This window comes from Eubalaena glacialis, chromosome 17 (genome assembly GCF_028564815.1).
Source record: "Eubalaena glacialis isolate mEubGla1 chromosome 17, mEubGla1.1.hap2.+ XY, whole genome shotgun sequence".
NCBI classification, from domain to species: Eukaryota; Metazoa; Chordata; class Mammalia; order Artiodactyla; family Balaenidae; genus Eubalaena; species Eubalaena glacialis.
The window spans coordinates 42,814,443-42,841,897 of record NC_083732.1 but is presented as its reverse complement, the minus strand read 5'-3'; the positions used below and the strand labels follow the sequence as shown (position 1 = coordinate 42,841,897).

The following is a 27,455-nucleotide window of genomic DNA, read 5'->3' as shown; positions in this document are numbered from 1 at the left end:
AATCACCAGTTTGTTCTCTGCATCTGTTTCTGTTTCTGTTTCATTATGTTTGTTCATTTGTTTTGTTTCTTACCTTCCACATATAAGTGAAACCATACAATATTTGTCTTTCTCTGTCTGCTTACTTCACTTAGGATAATACTTTCTAGGTCCATTCATGTTGTCTCAAATGGCAAGACTTTATTCTTTTTTAATGGCTAATATTCATGTATATTTATGTATATATGTCACATCCTTTATCCATTCATCTATCAATAGACATTCAGATTGCTTCCATATCTTAACTATTGTAAATAATGCTGCAATGAACATAGGGATGCATATATCTTTTCTTTTTTCCAAAAATAATAACCAGCATTTATTGACTGTTTACTATGTTCCAGGTACTGCTATAAGCATTTTATGTAAAAAATTATGTAACTTTTTATTATGGGAAATTTTAAACTTAAGAAATAAAGAAAAGATCATTATGGATAAACAACAAGATCCTCCTGTATAGTACAGGAAACTATATTCAATATCCTGTGATAAACCATAATGGAAAAGAATCTGAAAAAGAATATATATATATCTATAACTGAGTCACTTTGCTGTACAGCAGAAATTAACACAACATTGTAAATCAACCATACATCAATAAAAATTTTTAAAAATTAAAGATCATTAAAAAAACTTTATGTATGCACTGCCCACTTTAAATCATTATCATCAACATTTTAACATTTTGCCATATATGTTTTATTAACCACCATCATTCTCCTCCCTCAATTTTTTTTTCTGGAGTATTTAAAGCAAATGCCAGATGTCCTATAATTCACTCATAAATATCTTAAATACATTCTTAACTTTTAAAATATATTAGCTATTTTAGTCGTCAAAAGCAGATACTACTATTATTCCCATTTTACATATGTGTAAACTGAGGCAAATGTTATTGAGTGATTCAAACCCTGGAGTCTAATGGCCAGCCTCCAAGGTGGCCCCTGACCCCTGCCTCCTGGTATTCACATTTTGTGTAAGTGCCCTCACACGTTACACCAGGGTGGGTCTGGGAGACCATGCATATATCTTTTCTAATTGGTGTTTTTGTTTTCTTCAGGAGTGGAGTTAGTTCTATTTTTAATTTTTTGAAGAATCTCCATACTGTATTCTACAGTGGCTGCACCAGTTTACATTTCCACAAACAGTGCATGAAGGTTCCCTTTTCTCCACATCCTCACCAATACATGTTATTTATTGTATTTTTTATAATAACCATTCTGACAGGGGTGAGGTGATATCTCATTGTGGTTATGCTTTGCATTGCTCTGATGATTTGATGTTGAATATTTTTCATGTACATGTTGGTGATCTGTATGTCTTCTTTGGAAAAATGTCTATTCAGATACTCTGCCCATTATTAATTGGGTTGTTTGCTCTTTTGATATTGAGTTGTATGAATTCTTTGTTATTTTGGATATTAAGCCCTTATCAGATATATCACTTGCAAATATCTTTTCCTATTCAGTACAATGCTTTTTAATTTTGTTGATAGTTTCCTTCACAGGACAAAAGCTTTTCAGTTTCATTTGTTTATTTTTGCTTTTATTCCCTTGCCTGAGGAGAAAGATTAATAAAAATTACTAAGGTTGATGTCAAAGAGCATACTGCCTGTGTTTTCTTCTAGGAGCTTTGTGGCTTCAGGTCACACATTTAAGTCTTTAATCCATTTGAATTTATTTTTGTGCACAGAGTGAGAGAGTAGTCCAATTTGATTATTTTGTACGTAGCTGTCCAGTTTTCTGACCACCATTTATAGAAGAGGCTGTCTATTGCCCATTGTATATTCTTGCCTACTTTATCATAGATTATTTGACCAAATAAGTGTAGTTTCACTTCTGAGCTCTCTATTCTGTTCCATTGATCTATTTGTCTGTTTTTGTGCCAGTACCATATTGTTTTGATTACTGTAGCTTTGCAGTATAGTTTCAAATCAGGGTGTGTGATACCTCCAGCTTTGTTCTTTCTCAAGATTATTTTGGCTATGCAGTGTCTTTTGCATTTCCTTGCCATTTTAGAATAATTTGTTCTAGGTCAGTGAAAAATGCCATTGGTATTTTGATAGGGATTGCATTGAATTTGTAGGTTGCCCTGATTTGTATGGTAATTTTAACAATATTAATTCTTCCAACCCAGAAACATGGTATATCTTTCCAGCTGTTTGTGTCATCAGCAATTTCTTTCATCAGTGTCTTATAGTTTTCCAAGTACAGGTCTTTTACCTCTTAGTTCAATTTATTTCAAGGTTTTTTATTCTTTTTGATATGATTTTGAATGGGATTATTTTCTTAATTTCTCTTTCTGATAGTTCATTGTTAGTGTATATAAATGCAACAAGTTTCTATGTTTAATTTTGTATCCTGCAACTTTACCAAATTCATCAATTATTTCTAGTAGTTTTGGGGTAGTGTATTTAGGATTTTCTATGTACAGTATCATGTCATTTGCAAACAGTGACTTTTTACTTCTTCCATTTCAATTTGGATCTTTATTTATTTCTTTCTCTTGTGTGATTGCCGTGGCTAGGTTTTCCAATATTATGTTGAATAAAAGTGGCAAGATTGGACATCCTTGTCTTGTTCTTGATCTTGTTCTTAGAGATTTTCACCATTGAGCATGATGTTACTTGTGGGCTTGTCATATATGGCCCTTTATTATGTTGTGGTATCTGTGTCCCATAACCACTCTGTTGAGAGTTTTATCATAAATGAACGGTAAATTTTGTCAAAAGGTTTTTATGCACCTATTAAGAGGATCATATGATTTTTATTCTTCAACCTGTTAATGTGTTTTATCACATGGATTGATTTATGGATATTGAACCATCCTTCCATCCCTGGGATAAATCTCACTTGATCATGGTGCATGAACTTTTAGATGTATTGTTGAATTTGGTTTGCTAAAATTTTGTTGAGGATTTTTACATTTATGTTCTTCAGTGATATTGGCCTGTAATTTTCTTTTTTTGTGATATCTTTTTGGGTTTTGGCATCAGGGTGATGCTGGTCCTATAGAATAAGTTTGGAAATGTTTCTTCCTCTGCAATTGTTTGGAATTGTTTGCAATAGATAGGTGTTAACTCTTCTCTAAATGTTTGTTATAATTCATCTGTGAGGCCTGAACTTTTGTTTGTCGGGAGTATTTTTTATTACTGATTCAATTTCATTAAGAGTAGTTGGTCTGCTCATATTGTCTATTTCTTCCTCATTCACCCTTGAGAGATTGTGCATTTCTAGACATATGCTTTCTTCAAAATTGTCCACTTTATTGGCAATTGTTCATAGTAATATCTTATGGTCCTTTGTATATCTGCGATGTTGGCTGTAACTACTCTTCTTTCATTTCTCTTTTATTGATTTAGACCCTTTCTCTCTTTTTCTTGATGAGACTGTTAAAGGTTTATCAATTTTGTTTTCCTTTTCAAAGAACAGCTCTTAGTTTCATTTATCTTTTTTCTTTTTTAGTCTATTTCATTTCTTTCTGATCTGATATTTATGATATTTATAATTTGCTTCCTTCTACTAACTTTGGGTTTCTTTTATTCTTCTTTTTCTAGTTCCTTTAGGTGTAAGATTATGTTGCTTATTTAAGATTTTTCTTGTTCCCTGAGGTAGGCTTGTATCACTGTAAACTTCCCTCTTAGAACTCCTTTTGCTGCATCTCATAGATTTTGGATTATTATATTTTCATATTCATTTGTCTCCAGGTATTTTTTTATTTCTTCTTTGATTTCTTCAGTGATCCTTTGGTTCTTTAGTAGCATTTTGTTTAGCCTCCACGTGTTTGTGTTTTTTTGCAGTTTTTCTCTTTTAATTGATTTCTAATCTCAGAGTGCTGTGGTCAGAAAAGATGCTTGACATGATTTCAATTTTCTTAAATGTCCTGAGACTTGTTTTGTGACTGAGCATGTGATCTATCCTGGAGAATGTTCCATGTGCACTTGAAAAGAAAGTGTGTTTTCCTGTTTGGGGATGAAATGGACATTTGGCCTGAAGTGTCATTTAAGGCCAATGTTTCCTTATTGATTTTCTGTCTGAATGATCTGTCCATTGATCTAAGTAGGGTATCAAAGGCCCTTACTAACATTTTGTTAGTGTCAGTTTCTCCTCTTATGCCTGCTGATATTTCCTATGTAATTAGGTGCTCCCATGTTGGGTGCATATATATTTATAATTGTTGTATCTTCTTCTTTGATTGTTCCCTTGATCATTATGTAATGTCCTTCCTTGTCTCTTGTTACAATCATTGTTTTAAAGTCTATTTTTCCTTATATAAATACTGCTACCCTGGCTTCCTTTTCATTTCCTTTTGCATGGAATACATTTTCCCATCCCCTCACTTTCAGTTTTTGTGTGTCTTTAGATCTGATGTGAGTCTCTCATAGGCAGCCTAGATATGGGTCTTGTTTTTGAATCCATTCAGCCTCTCTATGTCCTTTGATTGGAACATTTCATCTATTTACATTTATAATTATTGATAGGTATGTACCTATTGCTGTTTCATTAATTGTTTTCAGTTTGTTTTTGCAGTTCTTTATTACTTTTTCTTTTGCACTCTTCCAAGGTGATTTAATGACAATGGTTAGGGTTATGTTTGTATTCCTTTCTATTTTTTGTGTATCTATTATAGATTTTTGGTTTGTGATTATTGTAAGGTTTATATGTAGCCATCTATGTATGTATGTATGTATCTATGTATGTATCTATGTAGCTATGATTATTTTAAGATGCTGATCTCTTAATTTCAAATATATTTTAACTACCATACATTTTTACTGCCTCCCACATCACATTTACTGTTTTTGACATCATATTTTACATATTTTTGTCTTCTGTATCCCTTATCTATTTATTGTGGACAGGTATGATTTTACTACTTATGTCTTTTAACCTTCCTCCTAGCTTTATATCTGGTTGATTTACTACCTTTACTGTAATTTGCTTTTAACAATGAGATTTTTCCTTTTATACTTTTAATATTTCTAGTTTTGGCCATTGTGTTTCACTTAGAGAAGCTCCTTTAACATTTCTTGTAAAACTGGTTTGGTGGTGCTGAACTCTTTTTGCATTTGCTTGTCTGTAAAAATTTTCATCTCTCCTTCAAATCTGGAGTAAGCCTGGCCAGATAGAGTTTCTTGTTGTAGGTTTTTCCCTTTCATCACTTAAAATATATCATGTCACTCCCTTCTGGCATGCAGTGTTCCTCCTTAAAAGTGAACTGATTGATAGACTTATGGGAGTTCCCTTGTATGTAACATGTTGCTTTTTCCTTGCTGCTTTTAATAGTATCTCTTTAATTTTTGTCATTTTAATTACGTGTCTTGGTGTGTGTCCTAATGCAACCAGCTTCCTGGTAGGTGGGGCTGTTTCTCCAACTGGATTTTTTTTTTTTTCTTGAGATCTGCTAGTACTGGTGCCACAGACTTGACAGTGGGTCAGGTCCCATTGCTAAAAAGCTAGACAGAGGATTCCAAAAGGGCACTTGCCAGCACTTTGTGGTAGAATGGGCTCCAAAAAAAGGCTGCGGCCAATATCTAGGTCCCCAATGGTTCCATACTAAAAAAACTACTAAAGTACTAAAGTGTTTCTCACCTCAAACATTACCTTATTTAGCTGTTTACCTAAGCCATTTAAAGATTCAGTGCAAAGGAAACTCTCCCATTTACCATTTCAACAAAAAGGATAAAATACCTAAAATGAACCTACCTAAGGAGACAAAAGACCTGTATGCAGAAAACTATAAGACACTGATGAAAGAAATTAAAGATGATACAAACAGATAGAGAGATATATCATGTTTTTGGATTGGAAGAATCAACATTGTGAAAATGACTATATTACCCAAAACAATCTACAGATTCAATGCAATCCCTATCAAACTACCAATGGCATTTTTCACAGAGCTAGAACAAAAAATTTCACAATTTGTATGAATACAAAAAAAGACCCCAAACAGCCAAAGCAATCTTGAGAACGAAAAATGGAGCTGGAGGAATCAGGCTCCCTGACTTCAGACTATATTACAAAGCTACAGTAATCAAGACAGTATGGTACTGGCACAAAAAAAGAAATATAGATCAATGGAACAGGATAGAAAGCTCAGAGATAAACCTATGCACATTTGGTCACCTTACCTTTGACAAAGTAGGCAAGAATATACAATGGAGAAAAGACAGCCTCTTCAATAAGTGGTGCTGGGAAAACTGGACAGCTACATGTAAAAGAATGAAATTAGAACATTCCCTAACACCATACACAAAAGTAAACTCAAAATGGATTAAAGAGCTAAATGTAAGGCCAGACATTATAAAACTCTTAGAGGAAACATAGGCAGAACACTTTATGACATAAATCACAGCAAGATCCAAAATAAACAAATGGGACCTAATGAAACTTACAAGCTTTTGCACAGCAAAGGAAACCATAAACAAGATGAAAAGACAACCCTCAGAATGGGAGAAAATATTTGCAAATGAAGCAACTGACAAAGGATTAATCTCCAAAATTTACAAGCAGCTCATGCAGCTTAATATCAAAAAAGCAAACAACCCAATCCAAAAATGGGCAGAATACCTAAATAGACATTTCTCCAAAGAAGACATACAGATTGCCAACAAACACATGAAAGGATGCTCAACATCACTAATCATTAGAGAAATGCAAATCAAAACTACAATGAGGTATCACTTCATAACAGTCAGAATGACCAACATCAAAAAATCTACAAAAAATAAATGCTGGAGAGGGTGTGGAGAAAAGGGAACCCTCTTGCACTGCTGGTGGGAATGTAAATTGATAGAGCTACTATGGAGAACAGTATGGAGGTTCCTTCAAAAACTAAAAATAGAACTACCATATGACCCAGCAATCCCACACTGGGCATATACCCAGAGAAAACCATAATTGAAAAAGAGTCACGTACCACAATGTTCATTGCAGTATTGTTTACAATAGTCAGGACACGGAAGCAACCAAAGTGTCCATCAACAGATGAATGGATAAAGAAGATGTGGCACATGTATACAATGGAATATTACTCAGCCATAAAAAGAAACGAAAGTGAGTTATTTGTAGTGATGTGGATGGACCTAGAGTCTGTCATAGAGAGTGAAGTAAGTTAGAAAGAGAAAAATAAATACTGCATGCTAATACATATATATGGAATCTAAAGAAAAAATGGTTCTCCAGAACCTAAGGGCAGAACAGGAATAAAGACACAGACATAGAGAATGGTCTTGAGGACACGGGGAGGGGGAAGGGTAAGCTGGGAAGCAATGAGACAGTGGCATTGACATATATACATTACCAAATGTAAAATAGATAGCTAGTAGGAAGCAGCTGCATAGCACAGGAAGATCAGCTTTGTGCTATGTGACCACCTAGAGAGGTGGGATTGAGAGGGTGGGTGGGAGATACAAGAGGGAGGGGATATGGGGATTTATGTATATGTATAGGTGATTCACTTTTTTGCACAGCAGAAACTAATACAACAATGTAAAACAATTATACTGCAATAAAGATGTTAAAAAGGGGAAAAAAAGATTCAGTGCAATCACTATCAAAATTCCAATGGCATTTTTCACAGAAATAGAACAAACAATTTTAAAATTTGTATAGACCCACAAAAGACTCTGAATAGCCAAAACAATCTTGAGACAGAACAAAGTTAGAGGTATCACACTTCCTGATTTCAAACTATATTACAAAGCTATAGTTATCAAAGCAGTATGGTATTGTCATAAAAACAGACATGTAGATCAACGAAACAGAATAGAGAACCCAGAAATAAACCCATGCACATATGGTCAATTAAGTTGTGATAAAGGAGTTTAAGAATATACAAGAGGAAACAACAGTCTCTTCAATAAATGATGTTGGGAAAGCTGGACAATGGCATGCTGAAGAACAAAACCAGACCACTATCTTAGACCATACACAAAAATCAACTCAAAATGTATTAAAGACTGGAATATAAGCCTGAAACCATAAAACTCCAGCAAGAAAACATACGGGGTAAACTCCTAAACACTGGTCTTGGCAATGATTTTTTTTAATTTGACAAATTAAAAAATGCAAATGCAAAGACAACAAAAGAAAAAAAAGAGGAAAAAAATGGAGCTACATTAAACTAAAAAGCTTCTGCAGAGCAAAGGAAACCATGAACAAATGAAAAGTCAATCTACACAATGGGAGAAGATATTTGTAAATCATGTATCATGATATATTATATATAATCATATATACATAAGGGGTTAATATCCAAAATATATGAAGAATTTATACAAGTCAACAGCAAAAAAAAAAATCTGTTTAAAATGTCATCAAAGGACTTATACATTTTTCCACAGAAGACACACATATGGCCAGCAGGTACATGAAAGGTACTAAACCTCACTAATCAGGGAAATCAAGTCAAAATCACAATGAGATATCACCTCATACCATCAGAATGGCTGTCATCAAAAAGACAAGAAATAAGTGTTGATGAAGATATGGAGAGAAGGGAATCCTTGTGCACTGTTGGTAGGAATGTAAACTGGTACAACCGTTATGGAAAACAGAATGGAGGTTCCTCAAAAAATTAAAAATAGAACTGCTATATAATCTAGCAATTCTACTTCTGGGTATATATCCAAAGGAAATGAAATCACTATCTTGAAAAGATATCTGCACCTCCATGTTCAATTTAGCATTATTTACAATAGCCAAGATATGGAAACACCCTAAGTGCCTGTAGAAGGATGAAAAAAGAAAGTGTGATGTGTGTGTGTATGTATACATACATATATATATGAATATTATTCAACTATAAGAAGAAGAAATCCTGCCATTTGCAAAAACATGGATGAACCTTGATGGCATTAAGCTAAGTGAAATAGGTCAGATAGAGAAAGACAAATACCTGCTTATATGTGGGATCTAAAAAAAACCCAAACTCTTAGATACAGAGAGCAGATTGGTGGTTGCCAGAGTGAGCGGTATGGGGTGGGGGAAATGGGTGAAGGGGGTCAAAAGGTAAAAACTTCCAGTTAAGATTTAAGTTAAGGGGATGTAACATATAGCACAGTGACTGTAGTTAACAAAAATGTATTGTATATTTAAAATTATACCCAAGAAAAAAAGAGTGTAATGATGCGAGGTGATAGACGTCAACTAAACTTATGGTAATCATTTTGCAATATATACACATATCAAACCAACAAGTTGTACATCTTGGACTAATACAATGTTGTGTGTCAATTATTTCTCTATAAAACTGGGGGAAAATGAGCTATGGTGATTAAAACAAACAAACAAACAAATCCTCAGTGGAAGATCTACTGGGAAGTAGCCTAAGTAGAATGGCCAGAGGAGATTGTTGTCTCAGAAGTCAAGGAGAAGAGAGTTCCAGGAGTTCACTATACTGAAGAAAAGCACAATAAGGTATGAAGAAGAACCACTGCAATTTACACTTACTGTCTTTGGCAACTTTTGAAACAATAGTTTCAGTCCTTTCCTGAAATTAGAGCCAGGGCAATGCAAGCATAGCATAACCATCACTCTCTGGAGAAATGTGGCATGAAAGGAAGAAATAATGTAGGGTTGTGGAGACATAGGGAGATGGAGTCAAATGAAGGGAGGAAGTTATATTTACAGACTGGAACCAAGACACTGAGAGGAAAGAGGAGGTAACAGATGGAGAGACGCCAAGCAGAAACAGGAAGGAGGGGTTTGAAGCACAGCTGTAACCTCAAAGCCGAGAAGGTATATTCCTTTCTCCTAGCCTAAAAAAACTTTTTTTAAAGGCAGAAATCTAATCAGTTCATAACCATGTCTATTTTCTAGTTTAGAGTTTTCTAAATCTGGCTGAGCATTTGGACCACATGAGGAATTTTTAAAATGCAGATTTCCAGGCCAAACCCTTAAGGTTCAAGGTGTGACTTAGGAATCTCTTTAAAGAAGTTGCCAAGGTGATTTTGGTAGTCAGTCCTTCCCTCTCAATACTCTACCTTTAACACTTTCTCTCAAATCAAATAAACTATTTCTTAGAAAACTAGCACACCCTTTTTTGTAAATATACAAAACATTGGGAAATTGTCCAAATTTAAGAAAGTTTGATATGACTAGCAATGTTTCAATCTTTTCAAAAAATGAAAAAAAAAATTCAGAGAAATAAAATGGTTACTTTGGAGAGTAGGAAAAATGATGGGTTTGGAGCATGTTTATACCTTTCTTTTTATGCAACGAAATGCATTGTTATGCATAATTCTAGCATGCCTCATAAAATCCTTGATCTTTCTACTAATATTTCTAAAATTCAATCTTGAGTGCTTATTTCAAATATCACTTTGCTTTGAGAATTCAGTCTTTGCCATCAGACAGACAGTATAAGAAAGGCAAGAAGAAACATTCCAGGAAATTGTTCAATACAGTGGAGAAAGCTTTATTAGTGAAAAATGAATTCTTCCCTTTTTTCTTTTTTTTTTTCTTAAAATCAATATTGTGTTTTCATCAAAATCCATTCAAGTTATTGATATGGACATGAGGGGAAAATAAGTTGTTTTGGAGTTCATATATATTTATGTTATTGGAAAGGGCAGAAATTACAAAAATTAAGCAAAATGTTAATTATAAGTGAAAAAAGAGGGAGGTTATTATGTGGAACCAAGACACAAGGGATCTATTCCAACATTCTGAGGTACTATTAGCAATTATATGATGTTCTGAATTTTGTATGTGAGTTAGGGGAGGGAAAATAAATACTTTGTAGAAACATTTTGGACTTTGCATACATTTTATATCACCTATATCCAATATAATCTCTTCCATTCCACTGATTAATTTAACCACTCAAAAACATGTCTGGGTAGTGATCCTATATTTTAAAAAATCAGACTCAAAGAAAATCCATACAAATTTAAACATAATCACATGTAAAAGTCTGCATACATGTGCTGAGCAATATATTCCCTCAATGGCCTGCTTATCCCCCTTCAGGATCAGTACATGAACCTGTTTCACTGGTTTGCCTTATAAAATATCTCATTTTACTAAGATTCCTAAAACTCAAATTTGCAAGCTTATTTCAAATATCCCTGTTGCCATTGAGAACTTTGTCTTTGTCATCATGCAGGCAGTGTCCTTGTCTGTTTAGGCAGGTAATAATTATACGTACAAGACATAACATTCAAAAGGTAAAATGGATTTGCCAGTGAAAAGTCTGTCTTCCTCCTACCTCAACCCCTAGCCACACAGCTCACTTCTGGTAGGGCATATATTATTTCCAGTTTCACGTGTATCTTTCCAAGAATATTCTTATATTAACTAACAAACTCATGCATATATAGTTTTTCTTTTTTTAATCAAAAAGTAGCATGCTGTACAGGTTATTCTATATGTTGCTGATTTAATGACAATATATCTTGGACATCTTTCTTATCCATATATATAGTGTTGTCTCATTATTTATAGTGTTGTCTCACTATTTTATTATAGTGGTTTTCTACCAAATGAACGTACAGTAATTTATTTATGAAAGCCCTACTCAATGAGTATAACTGTTAAGACAGGCTACCTCCAAACTAACTGAAAGGTAATTTTACGTATAAAGAAGTCCCACATCAGTGCGCTCATCTCTAATTACTCCTCCTAAGTCCAGGCAATTCCCTCTCCAATTCATTGCTATCAGATGACATCCCATTCTCAATACATAGTCTCATGTTTGAAACCTGGGTTTAACTCTGTACTGTGAGGCTGTATCTTGTAGCAGCAGAGAATCAGGAGATGTGAGTTTTTGCTTGGATCCACCATTGACTAGATGTGCTACTGAACTTAAATAAGTTGCTTAGATTTCTAAGCTAGAGTTCCCTCATGTATAAATTAGGGATAGAAATAATTATACCTTTCTCAATGGATTGTTTGTGAAGATTGAATAACCTAATATATATAATGCCTTTAGCCCCTTGCCTGGCACATAACTAGTATCCCCCAAAGCGGTAGCTCTCATTCCAAGGGACACTTAGATAATTATGCTTTAGCAGACCAAAGGAGTGAAGGATTCTTAGTCATTTACCATGTGCCAGCATTTCCTTTACCTTTAACCATATAGAACTGATTACCTATTATTAGGAGAGAATGACACCATTTTGAAGGACTGGGTCTTTCTATTTCCAAGTAATATTATGATATTATGACAAGGGAAAGAGGATAAATGCATGAGATACTCTTTAGACTTTATATCTTTCCCTATGTCAGGGAAATTTTCCATGCTTGTTTATTTGCCAGAAGCTCAAATGAAGAAGAGAAAGGTGAAATTGTATGTCATCATTGTCAGTCACATTGGGTTACCTTGAGGGAGAGAAGTTCCTGTTTTCAGAGCTTGCCTGTGGGTGAAACTCTCCTTGACTGTCTCTCCTAAGATCAGAGAAGACATTGTGGGGAGTGTATTCAATTCTCCTTGGACATAAAAACAGCTCCAACAGAGACCTCACCATCGTAGAAATCTGAAGAGCCAGTCAGGGTGTTACCTCATTGTTACTGAATGCTATCTTGAACAGAAAATAAAGGGATTTGTAGAAACCCCTTTGGGCTGACTGATGGCATCTTCTTAGAATTCTGAAATTTTTACTCACAGTCTCATAAATTGAAGCTATTAATTAGTTCGAGATCTATAAGGAAGAAAAAAAATCATCCTTGATGTTTAATTAAAAAATTCTCCCCAAAAGCCCAAAGCCTAACTTCTCTCATAATACTCTTCTACTAGCAGACATATTCCTACTTCCATAATTTTTCCTTCTCTTCCCTGGACCTGGAAAGACAACTTTCTTCCTCTCATATCATCATGTTAGACCCTGCAATGCCCTGCGTGTGTTCCATCTTCTTCACAATGCTGTTTTTGACCACTCCAGCCAATCTTTGACTTTCACTCTTCTGAACCGTCAACTGTCATTCTTAGCCTTTTCTGCATACTGACCCTATTGAGAATCTTTAAAACCAGGAACCATCTCCAACTACTTAGCCACCTAGAAATGGTATATAAATATACACAAAACTAGATTGGTAGTTTGAGAACCCTCAAGACCTATCCTTGCAATCCTAGGTTCTTAGCATTTTTCTCTGAATCAACCCACTTGGTACTGCCTTGTATTGTTATTTAGCTGGTAAATGTAATGCATGTATTATCTCCCTCCTAGGTTAGTAAATTCTTGAGCACATGGGTAGTAAAATTCTTAACTTATTGGTATCATTCTCAGTGTTCTATAAATATCTCAAATAGAGGTGCCTCCCAGAAGGGAGTGGCATATCAGGAACAGCAATGGGTCATTGTGCAGTGATTCTCACCCTTGGCTGCACATTAGTATCACCTAGAAAGCTTAAAAAATACTGATGCCAAAGCCCTGCCACTGGTTCTTATTTATTTGGTCTTGGGTACAGCCTTGGCCTAGTAATTTTTTTAAAAGCTCCCAGGGTAATTCTAATAGGCAGACAAGGTTGAGATCCACCAGTAGGTGACTAATAGTAAACTCTCCTGAATCAGACTGATTAGGTTTGAATCTAACTCTTACACATTGTAGCTGTGTGATCTTAGCCAAGTTACTTAACTGCTCTGAGGCTCAGTTTACTCACTTGTAAAGTGAAGATAATGATAAATTTAGCCTTACAGGTTGTTCTGAGAATTAAAGGAGATAAATCTTCAAACATTTGACAGGGTCAGGCAAAGAGTAAGCACTCAATAGATATCAGCTGCTACTATTACTTTAAATAATAAACATACACACACAGATACTTTGGTATACACCTCACAACAAAGACCTAAGTGCCTTATCCGCTTAGAAACAACACAGGTGATTCCCATTTAATTATAAGTGCCATCCTTCTAGCCATTATTCCCAGAGAGCTGTTTCCATGTTTTTGTGCTACAGCTCAGCTATATCATAAGATCCTGTTTCTGGGTGAGGCAGTAGAAACAGCAGAGAAAGCTCCAATGGAGATAATAAGTGAAAGAAGCTGGGACAGGTACAATATAGACTGTAATGGTCTATCTGAGTTAGCATCTTTGACTTGATGATACCACCAAATGAACTTCAGCAGGTGTATTCACAGAGCACATGCCTTCATAGCGCTCTCTGAGATTCCTTCTTTAAGCATTTTGCTGTGGGAGTTTGGCTTCAGGGGAGATTAATTACTTGGGAACATTTTTGTGCAATAATAATCCATGTATAACTATGTTTTTCTCAGCTTCAAATGGTACTATATTTTAGGATAATTGCAAATTTGAACAGGCAAAGAAATAATATATTAAATACACACATCATTAGAAAAGAATGTGATCTTTGTTTCAGTTGGGTTGAATGATACTAGTTTCCTAATAGCTTTCTTTATAGATGCAATTTAAAAAATAAAATCAGGGACTTCCCTCGTGGTGCAGTAGATAAGAATCTGCCTGCCAATGCAGGGCACAGAGGTTCAATCCCTGGTCCAGGAAATCCCACATGCTGTGGAGCAACTAAGCCTGTGCACCACAACTACTGAGCCTGTGTGCCTAGAGCCTGTGCTCCGCAGCAAGAGAAGCCACTGCAAGGAGAAGCATGCGCACCGCAAAGAAGAGTAGCCCCTGCTCGCCACAACTCGAGAAAGCCCATGCGCAGTGATGAAGACCCAACGCAGCCAAAAATAAATAAAATTAAATCGTAAAATATAAATAAATAAATAAATAATAAAATCAAGTATGGTTTTTAATCTTGTATCCCCTCCCCAAAAAACTTAAAAAAATACTCTAAGAAGTATCAGTGTCTTGCTATGAATGAAAGAGCATGGCTTAGGCAAATTAGTCAATCATTCACAGCCTTAGTATTTTCTGTTTAAAATGGTTGAGGGATGAGTGGGAAAGCATGTTATTATGAGAAAATTTAAATTTTGAAACCACGAAGTTCTGGTTTGATTCCCTGATCCATCCTTTACAAGTTATGTGACCCTTGAACTTTTGAAGGTCACATTGAACTTTTCAGGGCCTTGATAAGCAGTGGTAATTTAAAAGGAGGTAAAAGCATAAAACATTTAAAACAGTGCTTGGCAAAATGTAGGAATTTGGCAAATTTTAGCTTGTACTCTTCCTGACAAACATTCATTTAAGGTGAAATCAGATATTTCTCCACAATGCAAGTAAGGTATCCAGGAGAGACTTTAATGGATACATTTCTCTCAGAACACTTCTTCCCCAGCAATAAAACTATAAACAACAACAAAAGTATATTCATTCATTTTAACTAAATTTAATGAAGGAGACACTGGATCCTGTGTACTGGGGAAGGAAAGAAATAAACACAATTAAAAAATAAATAAGAATTTAATGATTTCAATGGAAAAAAGAGACTTGAACTCCACTAATGAGATATAGACAAAGTAACAAAACCCAAGATCTCCTGTTTCCTAATCCAGTGCTCTTTCCTCTGAGCTGTCCAATAAAGCATACATTGTGATTTTTATGGTGTTTCTGTATCATGTATTACATATTTATCAGCTCTCTGTATTTATGACAAATGGTCATTACATGATTCATTTTCCCCTTCTCTCCAGGATTCACTATCTGCTCCAGACTGTCAGTTCCCCCAGCCTCTTTGACATTATGCCAGATTTCTTCAAGCTTAAATCTTCTTCCTATTCTCCATTAATTTATAACATGCTTTGGGGAAATGTGCTGCTTTGTGCACAAAGCCATATTTAAGTTATTGAAATGAATATCAAGGGGCATTGCTTTTCCTATCCCTTTCTTACCTTACTTACCTTTCTTTTAAACCATCTAGTTTCTCCCTTCCACATCTCCATTTTTATCTTCCTCTCTCTGTTCCTTTCTGACATCCATAAGAGAAAATTTAAATGATTTGAAGTGAATTAGCAACTACTTTATTTGACAGGTCACACTGAATTCCCTTTTTCCTTGTATAATTTTGGCATATTAAATCAATTCTAGACTATAGTTCATTCTAGTCCCTTCTCTCTCTGCTTTGGAGAGTTCAAACACAAAAGAAAATAATTTTATTACAAAGATGGAAATTATTACTACATGCAATGATCAACTATGGCTGTTTTGTTAAAAGCTTTATTAAAAATGAATAATACAGGGAAATTTTAACTTGTTTTTTGAGTATTCTACCATAAAATAACAAATCTGAGTAATAATCTAAATTATTCTAAGGATAAATGGCCAAAGGTGTAGGCTTAAGAAGACCTTGAGCTCACCTCCTCCATGTGCACACCAAAATTACAACTATTTGCAGAGCTACTATTGATGAGAAAGACTGAAGACTAGAAAAGATATTCTACAACTAAAGATGTAAAGAAGGAACTACAAGAAGATGGATATGAGGGGTGGAGACACAATATAGTCAAGACTCAATCCCTGAGTAAGTGACCCACAAATGGGAGGATAATTACAATTACAGAAGTTCCCCTCAAGGAACAAGGAGTCAGCCTCACAAAGGGCCCCCCATACTGGGAACTCTGCACCAAAAAGATGTATCCCCAAGAACACTTGGCTTTGAACGCCAATGGGGCTTATTTTCGGGAGAGTCAAAAGGCTGTTTGAAATAGAAACTCCACTCTTAAAAGGGGTACACAAAAACCTCACATGCCCTGGGACCCAGGACAGAAGCAGTAATTTGAAAGAAGACTGGGACAAACCCACCTGCTGCTCTTGGACAGCCTCTGGAGAGACAAGAGGAAACTGGAGCTCATCCTGGGTATATAGACACTGGCCAAAGTTATTTTGGGGAGCTCATTCTACAATGAGGACACTGGTGCTGGCAAGTGCCCTTTTGGAATCCTCCATCTAGCCTATTAGCACTGGGATCTGGCCCCACTGACCAGTCTGTGGGCACCAGTACTGGGATGCCTCAGGCCAAGAAGATAGCTAGGTGGGGACACAGCCCCACCCAGAGCAGGTTAGCTGCCTTAAGATCCCCTGAGCCCACAGCCACCCTGGAGCCCAGTCCAGTCCACCAGAGGGCCCAGGACCTAGCCCCTCATACTAGTTCACTGGCACTATCCCCAGGGCACCTGGAGCCACACAGCCAGCCACTGAGACCCCTCCTCACCCACCAGTGGGCTGGCACTATCTCCAGGGTCAGCCTCACAAACCAGTGTGCAGGTACCTGCACCAGGACCATCTGGACCACAGCCGGGACAATCAGCAGGCCAATACCAACTTTGGGATACCTTAGGCACCTCAACCAGCTACCCATGATTCAGCCCCACACACCAGTGAGCCAACACCAGCTTTGGGAAACCCCGGACCCTGCAGCCAGCCTTGTACAAAACTGGTCCTGCCCACCAAAGGATCAACTCCAGCTCCTAGACACCCAGGGCCCTGTAGCCAAGACCCCAGGACCTGGTCCACCAATCAGTGAGCTGGCAGTAGCCCCTGGACCCAAGAACCCCAACCCTGCCTACCAGCAGGCCAACAGCTGCTCTAGGAAATCTTGGACCACTCAGTCAGTCAACTAGGGATCCAGCCTCACTCAACAGCAGGCAAACAACAGCTCTGAGACACCATGGACCCCACAGCTAGCAGTGTCAGGAACCACCCTACCAGCCAGCAGGCCAACACTACACATGGGACCCTCAACCCCACAAACACCAACCCCAGAACTCAGTTCCACTCACCAGTGAGTCAGAAGTAGCCCTACTTGAGAAAACATTTGCAAATGATATGACCAATAAAGGATTAACATCCAACATATATAAACAGCTCACACAACTCAACATCAAAAAAACAAACAACCCAATTAAAAAATGGGAGAAGAACTGAATAGACATTTTTCCAAAGATGAAATGTACACATCCAACAGGCACATGAAAAGACACTCAACATTGCTAATTATCAGGTAAATACAAATCAAAATAACCATGAGATATTACCTGACTCCTGTCAGAATGGCTTTCATCAAAAAGACCACAAATAACAAATGCTGGCAAGGATGGGGAGAAAATGGAATGCTGTTGGTGGGAATATAAATTGTTGCAGCCACTGTGGAAAACAGTATGGAAGTTTCTCAGAAAGCAAAAAATATAACAACCATGTTGGAGACACCTTCAAGATGGCAGAGGATTAAGACGTGGAGATCACTTTCCTCCCAACAAATACATCAGAAACACATCTACATGTGGAACAACTCCTACAGAACACCTACTGAATGCTGGCAGAAGACCTCAGACTTCCCAAAAGGCAAGAAACTCCCCTTGTACATGGGTAGGGCAAAAGAAAAAACAGAGACAAAAGAATAGGGACATGACCTGCACCTCTGGGAGGGAGCTGTGAAGGAGGAAAAGTTTCCACAAATTAGGAAGCCCCTTCACCGGCAATGAGGGGAGTGGCGGGGGGAAGCTTTGGAGGCGCAGAGGAGAGCACGGTAATACGGGTGCAGAGGGCAAAGTGGAGAGGTTCCCACACAGAGGATCGGTGCCAACCAGCACTCACCAGCCTGAGAGGCTTGTCTGCTCACCAACAGGGACGGGTGGGGGCTGGGAGCTGAGGCTTGAGCTTCGGAGGTCAGATTCCAGGGAGAGGACTGGGGTTGGCTGCATGAACACAGCCTGAAGGGGGCTAGTGCACCACAGCTAGCCGGGAGGGTGTCTGGGAAAAAGTTGGGAACTGCCTAAGAGGCAAGAGACCATCATTTCAGGGTGCGCGAGGAGAGGGGATTCAGAGCACCGCCTAAAAGAGCTCCAGAGGTGGGCGCAAGCTCCGGCTATCAGTGCAGACACCAGAGATGGGCATGAAATGGGAAGGCTGATGCTGCAGCCACCAAGAAGCCTGTGTACAAGAACAGGTCACTATCCACACCTCCCCTCCCAGGAGCCTGTGCAGCCCACCACTACCAGGGTCCCGTGATCCAGGGACAACTTCCCCAGGAGAACACATGGCGTGCCTCAAGCTGTTGTAACGTCACGTTGGCCTCTGCCGCCGCAGGCTCACTCTGCATTCTGTACCCCTCCCTCCACCTGGCCTGACTGAGCCAGAGGCCTCTAATCAGCTGCTACTTTGACAGATGCCCTCAGGCAACTACACATGGAGGCGGGGCCAAATCCAAAGTTGAACCCCAGGAGCTGTGAGAACAAAGAAGAGAAAGGGAAATCACTCCCAGCAGCCTCAAGAGCAGCGGATTAAACCCTGCAATCAACTTGATGTACCCTGCATCTCTGGAATACCTGAATAGAAAATGAATCATCCCAAAATTGAGGCAGTGGATTTTGGGAGCGAATCTAGACTTGAGATTTGCTTTCTGCATCTAATCTGTTTTTGGTTTTATGTTTACTGTAGTTTAGTATTTAGAGTTTATTATCATTGGTAGATTTGTTTACTGAATTGGTTGCTCTCTTCCTTTTTTTTCTGTGTATACATATGTATATATTTTTTCCTTTTTCTCTTTTTGTGAGTGTTTATGTGTATGCTTCTTTGCGTGATTTTGTCTGCATAGCCTTGCTTTTACCATTTGTCCTAGGGTTCTGCCTGTCCATTTTAAAAATTACTTTTTAATTTTTTTAATTTTTTAAGACTATTTTTTATTTTTTATTTTAATAACTTTATTTTATTTTATTGTTTCATTATTTCTTTCTTTTTTTCTCCCTTTCTTCTGAGCCGTGTGGCTGACACAGTCTTGGTGCTCCAGCCAGGTGTCAGGCCTGTGCCTCTGAGGTGGGAGAGCAGAGTTCAGGACATTGGTCCACCAGAGACATCCTGGCTCAATGTAATATCAAACGGTGAAAGATCCCCCAGAGATCTCCAACTCAACGTTAAGACCCAGCTCCACTCAAAGACCAGCAAGCTACAGTGCTGGACAATATATGCCAAACAACTAGCAAGACAGGAACACAACACTACCCATTAGCAGAGAGGCTGCCTAAAATCATAATAAGGTCACAGACATGCCAAAACACACCACCGGATGTGGTCTTGCCCACCAGAAAGCCAAGATCCAGCCTCATCCACCAGAACACAGGCACCAGTACCCTCCACCAGGAAGCCTACACAACCCACTGAACCAATATTAGCCACTGGGGGCAGACCAAAAAGAATGGGAACTACAAACCTGCAGCCTGCTAAAAGGAGAAAACAAACAGAGTAAGTTAAGCAAAATAAGAAGACAGAGAAACACACAGCAGATGAAAGAGTAAGGTTAAAAACCCACCATACCAAACAAATGAAAAGGAAACAGGCAGTCTACCTGAAAAAGAATTCAGAGTAATGATAGTAAAGATAATCCAAAATCTTGGAAATAGAATGGAGAAAATACGAGAAACATTTAACAAGGATCTAGAAGAACTAAAGAGCAACCAAACAAGGATGAAAAAAACAATAAATGAAATGAAAAATTCTCTAGAAGGAATCAACAGCAGAATAAATGAGGCAGAAGAACGGATAAATGCCCTGGAAGATAAAATAGTGGAAATAACTACTGCAGAGCAGAATAAAGAAAAAAGAATGAAAAGAATAGAGGACAGTCTCAGAGAACTCTTGGACAACATTAAAGGCACAAACATTCAAATTATAGGGTTCCAGAAGAAGAAGAGAAAAAGAAACGGACTGAGAAAATATTTGAAGAGATTATAGTTGAAAATCTCCCTAATATGGGAAAGGAAATAGTCAAGTCCAGGAATCAGAGAGACTCCCATACAGGAAAAATCCAAGGAGAAACACGCCAAGACACATGTTAATCAAAATATCAAAAATTAAATACAAAGAAAAAATATTAAAAGCAGCAAGGGTAAAACAATGAATAACATACAAGGGAATCCCCATAAGGTTAGCAGCAGATCTTTCAGCAGAAACTCTGCAAGCCAGAAGGGAGTGGCAGGACATATTTTAAGTGATGAAAGGGAAAAACCTACAACCAAGACTACTCTACCCTGCAAGGACCTCATTCAGATTCAATGGAGAAATTAAAATCTCTACAGAAAAGCAAAAGCTAAGAGAATTCAGCACCACCAAACCAGCTTCACAACAAATGCTAAGGAACTTCTCTAGGCAGGAAACACAAGAGAAGGAAAAGACCTACAATAACAAACCCAAAGCAATTAAGAAAATGGTAAAAGGAACATACATATTGATAACTACGTTAAATGTAAATGGATTAAATGCTCCAACTGAAAGACATACACTGGATGAATGGATACAAAAACAAGGCCTGTATGTGTGCTGTCTACAAGAGACCCACTTCAGATCTAGGGAAACATACAGACTGAAAGTGAGGGGATAGAAAAAGATATTCCATGTAAATGGAAATGAAAAGAAAGCTGGAATAGCAATTCTCATATAAGTCAAAATAGACTTTAAAATAAAGACTATTACAAGAGACAAAGAAGGACACTACATAATAATCAAGGGATCAATCCAAGAAGAGGATATAACAATTGTAAATATTTATGCACCCAACATAGGAGCACCTCAATACATAAGGCAAATGCTAACAGCCATAAAAGGGGAAATCGACAGTAACACAATCATAGTAGGGGACTTTAACACCCCACTTTCACCAATGGACAGATCATCCAAAATGAAAATAAATAAGGAAACACAAGCTTTAAATGATACATTAAACAAGATGGACTTAATTGATATTTATGGGACATTCCATCCATAAACAACAGAATACATTTTCTTCTCAAGTGCTCATGGAACATTCTCCAGGACAGATCATATCATGGGTCACAAAACAAGCCTTGGTGAATTTAAGAAAATTAAAATCATATCAAGTATCTTTTCCAACCACAACACTATGAGACTAGATATCAATTACAGGAAACAACCTGCAAAAAATACAAATACATAGAGGATAAAAAATATACTACTAAATAACCAAGCAATCACTGAAGAAATCAAAGAGGAAATCAAAAAATACCTAGAAACAAATGACAATGAAAACACGACGACCCAAAACCTATGGGATAAAGCAAAAGCAGTTATAAGTGGGAAGTTCATAGCAATAAAATCCTTTCTCAAAAAACAAGAGGCATCTCAAATAAACAACCTAACTTTACACCTAAAGCAATTAGAGAAAGAAGAACAAAAAAATAAAACCCCAAAAGTTAGCAGAAGGAAAGAAATCATATTGATCAGATGAGAAATAAATGAAAAAGAAATGAAGGACACAATAACAAAGATTAATAAAACTAAAAGCTGGTTCTTTGAGAAGATAAACAAAATTGATAAACCATTAGACAGACTCATCAAGAAAAAAAGGGAGAAGACTCAGATCAATAGAGTTAGAAATGAAAAAGGAGAAGAAACAACAGAAACTGCAGAGATACAAAGGATCATGGGAGATTACTACAAGCAACTATATGGCAATAAAATGGACAACCTGGAAGAAATGGACAAATGCTTAGTAAAGCACAAACATCCGAGCCTGAAGAAGGAAGAAACAGAAAATATAAAACAGACCAATCACAAGCACTGAAGTTGAGACTGTGTTTAAAAATCTTCCAGCAAACAAAAGTCCAGGACCAGATAGCTTCACAGTAGAATTTTGTCAAACATTTAGAGAAGAGCTAACAGCTATCCTTCTCAAACTCTTCCAAAATATAGCAGAGGGAAAAACACTCCCAAACTCATTCTACGAGGCCACAATTACCCTGATAACAAAACCAGACAAAGATGTCACAAAGAAAGAAAACTACAGGCCAATATCACTGATGAACATAGATGGAATAATCCTCAACAAAATACTAGCAAACAGACTCCAATAGCCTATTAAAAGGATCATACAACATTATCAAGTGTGGTTTATCCCAGGAATGCAAGGATTCTTCAATATACGCAAATCAATCAATATGGTACACCGTATTAACAAATTGAAGGAGAAAAACCATATGAGCATCGCAATAGATGCAGAAAAAGTTTTTGACAAAATTCAACACCCATTCATTATAAAAACCCTCCAGAAAGTAGGTGTAGAGGGAACTTTCCTCAACATAATAAAGGCCATATATGACAAACCCACAGCCAACATCGTTCTCAATGGTGAAAAACTGAAACCATTTCCTCTAAGATCAGGAAGATGACCTCCACTCTGACCACTATTATTCAAGATAGTATGGAAAGTTTTAGCCACAGCAATCAGAGAAGAGAAAGAAATAAAAGGAATACAAATTGGAAAAGAAGTAAAGCTGTCACTGTTTGCAGATGACATGATACTATACATAGAGAATCCTAAAGATGCTACCAGAAACTACTAGAGCTAATCAATGAATTTGGTAAAGTAGTAGGATACAAAATTAATGCACAGAAATCTCTTGCATTCATATACACTAATGATGAAAAATCTGAAAGAGAAATTAAGGAAACAGCCCTTTTTATGATTGCAACAAAAATAATAAAATACATAGGAATAAAACTATCTAAGGATACAAAAGACTTGTATGCAGAAAACTATAAGACACTGATGAAAGAAATTAAAGATGATACAAACAGATGGAGAGACATACCATGTTCTTGGATCGGAAGAATCAACATTGTGAAAATGACTATAATACCCAAAGCAATCTACAGATTTAATGCAATCCCTATCAAACTACCAATGGCAATTTTCACAGAACTAGAACAAAAAAAATCACAATTTGAATGGAAACACAAAAGACCCCGAATAGCCAAAGCAATCATGAGAAAGAAAAACGGAGCTGGAGGATTCAGGCTCCCAGACTTCAGCCTATACTACAAAGCTACAGTAATCAAGACGGTATGGTACTGGCACAAAAACAGAAGTATAGATAAATGGAACAGGATAGAAAGCCCAGAGATAAACCCATGCACGTATGGTCAACTTATGTTTGATAAAGGAGGCAAGAATATACAATGGAGAAAAGAGAGCCTCTTCAATAAGTGGTGCTGGGAAAACTGGACAGCTACATGTAAAAGAATGAAATTAGAACACTCCATAACACCATACACAAAAATAAACTCAAAATGAATGAAAGACCTAAATGTGAGGCCAGACACTATAAAACTCTTAGAGGAAAACATAGGCAGAACACTCTATGACATAAATCACAGCAAGATCCTTTTTGACCCACCTCCTAGAGAAATGGAAATAGAAACAAAAATAAACAAATGGGACTTAAAATGAAACTTAAAAGCTTTTGCACAGCAAAGGAAGCCATAAACAAGACCATAGCCATAACAAGCAACCCTCAGAATGGGAGAAAATATTTGCCAATGAAACAACTGACAGAGGATTAAACCCCAAAATTTACAAGCAGCTTATGTAGCTCAAAACAGCAACAACAACAAGAATGTAATCTATAAATGGGCAGAAGACCTAAATAGACATTTCTCCAAAGAAGACATACAGATTGCCAAGAAACACATGAAAGGATGCTCAACTAATCATTAGAGAAATGCAAATCAAAACTACAATGAGGTATCACCTCACACCATTCAGAATGGCTATCATCAAAAAATCTACAAACAATCATTGCTGGAGAGGGTGTGGAGAAAAGGGAACCCTCTTGCGTTGTTAGTGGGAATGTAAATTGATACAGCCACTATGGTGAACAGTATGGAGGTTCCTCAGAAAACTAAAAGTAGAACTACCATATGACTCAGCAATCCCACTACTGGGCATATACCCAAAGAAAATCATAATTTAAAAAGAGTCATGTACCACAATGTTCATTGCAGCTCTGTTTACAATAGCCAGGACATGGAAGCATCCTAAGTGTCCATTGACAGATGAATGGATAAAGAAGATGTGGCACATATATACAATGGAATAATACTCAGCCATAAGAAGAAATGAAATTGAGTTATTTGTACTGAGGTGGATGGAACTAGAGTCTGTCATACAGAGTGAAGTAAGTCAGAAAGAGAAGAACAAATATTGTATGCTAACACATATATATGGAATCCAAAAAAAAAGTTTCTGAAAAACCTAGGGGCAGGACAGGAATAAAGATGCAGATGTAGATAATGGACTTGAGGGCACAGTGATGGGGAAGGGTAAGCTGGGATGAAGTGAGAGACCAGCATGGACTTATATACATTACCGAATATAATATAGATAGCTAGTGGGAAGCAGCCACATAACACAGGGAGATCAGCTCTGTGCTTTTTGACCACCTGGGGGGGGTGGGATTAGGATGATGGGAAGGAGTCACAAGGGGGAGGAGATATGGGTATATACATATATGTATAGCTGATTCACTTTGTTATAAAACAGAAACTAACACACCATTGTAAAGCAATTATACTCCAATAAAGATTTTTTTTAAAAAAAGAGAATAACCATATGATTCAGCAATTCCACTCCTATTTATATAACTGAAAAAAACAAAAACACTAATTCAGGAAGATACATGCAGCCCAATGTTCATAGCAGCATTATTTACAATTCCTAAGATATGGAAGCAACCTAAGTGTCCATTAAGAGACGAATGGGTAAATAAGATGGGGCATACACACACACACACACACACACACACATATATACACACAGTGAAATACTACTCAGCCATAAAAAAGAATAGAATTTTGCTGTTTGCAGTAACATTGATGGATTTGGTGGACATTATGCTGAGTGAAATACCTCAGAAGAGAGAGACAAATAATGTATGATATCACTTATATGTGGAATCTTAAAAATACAACAAACTAGTGAATATAACAAAAAATAAGCAGACTTACAGATACAGAGAACTAAATAGTGGTTACCAATGTGAGGTGGTTAGGGGCAATATAAGAATGAGGGAGTGGGAGGTACAAATTACTGGGTATATGATAAGCCCAAGGATGTATTGTACAACACAGGGAATATAGCCAATATTTTGTAATAACTGTAAATGGAAAGTAACCTTTAAAAATTTATATTAAAATAAAACTAAATTAAAAATAAAATAAAAGTGATAATAAAAAAAGAGCCACCTTGTGACTCACCAATGCCCACCATTGTCCTGCAGCCTCTGCACAACACATGACCTGAACCAACCAGACAAGGGGCCAGTCACACCTACCAGACTGCTTACAGTAGTCAGCCCACCACAACAGAAGTACCCATGCAGCCCACATAGGGGACACCCCTAAAGCATATAGCTCTGGTGATCAGAGGGGAGTGCACTACTGGGACACATAGAATATCTCCTACAAAAGGCAACTTCTTGAAGGTCAAGAAACATAAGCAACCTACCAGATACACAGAAATAAAAACAGCAACTTAGGCAAAATGAGGTGACAGAGGAACATATTCCAAATGAAAGAGCAAATTAAAACCCAAGAAGATGAACTAAGTGAATGGAGATTTGCAGTCTACAGAGAAAGAGTTCAGGATAATGATGGTAAAAATGATCAAAAAACTGGGGAGAAGAAAGGATGCACAGAGTGTGAAGTTACAGGTTTTAAACAAAGAGTTGGAATATATAAGGAACACTCAGAGATGAAGAATACAATAACTGAAATAAACATACACTAGAAGGAATCAATAGTAGTTTAGATGATGCAGAGGAATGGATCAGTGAGTTGAAACACAGAGTAATGGAAATTGCTAAAGGTGAACAGAAGAAAAAAAAAGGATAAAAAGAATGAGGACAGTGTAAGACACCTCTAGGACAACATCAAATATACTAACATTCACATTTAGGTGTCCCAGAAGGAGAACAGAGAGAGAGAGAAAGAGGCAGAGAATATATTTGCAGACATAATAGCTGAAAACTTCCCTAACTTGGAAAGGTAACAGACATCCAGGTCCAGGAAGCACAGAGTCCAAAACAGGATGAACCCATGAGGACCACACCAAGACACATTGTAATTAAAATGGCAAAAATTAAAGGTAAAGAGACACTATTAAAAGCAGCAAGGAAAAAGTAATAAGTTGCATACAAGGGAACTCCCACAAATCTATCAGCTCACTTTTGAGCAGAAACACTGCAGGCCAGAGGGAGTGACATGATATATTTTAAGTGATGAAAGGGAAAAACCTAAAACAAGAATACTCTATCTGGCCAGGGTTTCAACCAGATTTGAAGGAGAGATGAAAAGTTTTACAGATAAAAAAATGCAAAAACAGTTCAGCACCACCAAACCAGTTTTACAAGAAATGTTAAAGGAACTTCTCTACATGAAAAACAATAGCCACAACTAGAAATATGAAGTAGGAAAAGAAAATCTCATTGGTAAAGGCAAATATACTATAAAGTTAGTAAATCAACCAGATATAAAGCTAGTAGGAAGGTTAAAGAACAAAATTAGTATAATCATCTATATCCACAATAAGTAGTTAAGGGATACACAAGACAAAAAGATGTAAAATATGATGTCAAACAGTAAACCTGGCTGGGGGAGGGGAGTAAAAATGAATGATTATTAAAATATATTTGAAATTAAGAGATCAGCAACTTAAAATAATCATATATATATTATATATATAATGCTTCTCATAAACCTAACAGTAACCA

General features: G+C 36.9%; 1 protein-coding gene across 1 annotated transcript in view; it reads right to left on the bottom strand.

Annotated features, from left to right (window-relative positions):
- Nucleotides 1–27,455, bottom strand: part of NECAB1 (N-terminal EF-hand calcium binding protein 1) — a 292,395-nt gene that overhangs the window by 149,756 nt on the left and 115,184 nt on the right. The window lies entirely within an intron of this gene.